Below are 1,840 nucleotides of genomic sequence, written 5' to 3' on the forward strand. Positions count from 1 at the left end.
TTGGACTTTTAAAATTTAATCGTAAGGACGGTTACATTAAGACCTTTAGCCCCGACAATGTACTTTGCCGAGACAAGGGCAAATTAAAAAACGAAATAAAACTATAATTATCATGAATTACATTATGAACAACACTGGGCACCACTGGAAAAGGGTGTAGGCGAACCCAAAAGGGTAGAGAGGGATAGTAAAGGAAAGTACTATGAAGAAAAATTGTGTATATGGTTTGCAAAGCCCCAAATGCGGGCATTTAGGAGACTAGACCCGGAATCCCCCCGTTTTGGCTTGACTTAACATATGCACTAAAGTAGGTAACAAAATCGAACCTAAAGAAAATTTTGTTTGTATGTGAAATAGTTCGACAAAAACCCCTTTTCTTTTTGATTTTTTTCCTTTTTTGGTAATTTTTAATCCAATAATCAAAAAAATGCTAATTTTATTTTTTAATATAAAAATATAAATTTTTAAAAATAAATTTTTAAAAAAAAAATAAAAAAAAAGAATATTTTTAATATAAAATAATATTTAATAAATTTTAAATTTTACAAAGTCAAAATAATTGTGCTTTTTTAAAAATTTGGTTTTTTTTGTTTTTCATAAAAATTCAAAATTTTAAAAATTTTTCTTTTTTCCCCCTTTTTTTTAAAATTTGGGGAAAAAAAAAAAACCAAAAAAAAAAAAAAAAAAAGGAAAAAAATTTAAAAAAATTAATAAATAATAAATGGTTATAAAAAAATTTTATATACATATTATTAAAAAAAGGGGAAAGGGGGAAAAAAAAATTATATTAATTTTGAATTTTATGCGGTAATTTTTAAAAAAACGCGGAACAACAAAGAACTAAAATTTTTTTGATTGGTAAGTGTTAAAATTTTTTGCCTTTTAAATACAATTGTACTTTGTTTGATAACCTTTAAAATTTTTCGCGTGGAGTACGGTTGTCTGCAAGTTGAAGAAATATAATTTTAGGCGGGCGACGAAAAAGATTTAAAAATTGGGGGGTTTTTTCCGAAAAAAATTTTTTAGAATTCTGATGCCCAAATTTTATACAATTTTAGATTATGGTATACGTGGTATATTTTAAATATCAAAAAGGGGAAAATAAACGAGGGTTAAAAGTATGGGCAAAAAATTCGGTGAAAACCAATAGACAATAGGAACCGGGGGAAATTTGCAATCGAAACCCATTACTGACAAATAAGATGCTTCGCGATTATTTTTAATGTACGCCGTTGGGGAAAAACTGACAAAATTTGACAAAAGTTTCAAATCTCGAGCCCCGTTAAACATAAAAAAACCCATGCCCAACGTTTTTCTTTCCCCCGGGGCCAGTAATTTTTTTTTAAAATTATTTTAAATTTTTTAAGGTTTGTGAAAACGGGGCTAAAAGAAAAAATTTAGCGAGTCCCCGCATCGGGAGTTTTCAAAAAATTTAAAGGGGGCCCCCTCTCTTTTTTCGTTGGGGAAACGAACCCGGCAAAAAAAAAAATTTCCCAAAAAAGCAAAAAGGGTTGTCCTTCCCCCAAAAGACTGATACATTTTGGGCGTCCCTTTTGACGGGGAAAAAGCAAAGTGTTTAAGGGTGAAAAAAATACTCCCCAAAAAAATTTCAAAAAATTAAAAATGATAAAAGAGAGTGGCATTTAGGCTCCGTTGTATTCCCCATCTACAATTTGCCAGTGTTTCAGATCCGTTGGAAAGGCACCACAAAAAATTTTCACAAAAAAGAAGAGGGGTTATCAGTTTTTTAAGAAAACTGCAGTTACAAAAGGAAGTGGGGTTTTAAAGCGAAAAAGTGTTCGATTGAGAGCCTTCCCCCCCAGTCAAAAAACATAAAGTG

The sequence above is a fragment of the Temnothorax americanus genome, unplaced genomic scaffold, assembly GCF_048541705.1.
Source record: "Temnothorax americanus isolate GAGA-0224 unplaced genomic scaffold, ASM4854170v1 Scaffold86, whole genome shotgun sequence".
NCBI lineage: Eukaryota > Metazoa > Arthropoda > Insecta > Hymenoptera > Formicidae > Temnothorax > Temnothorax americanus.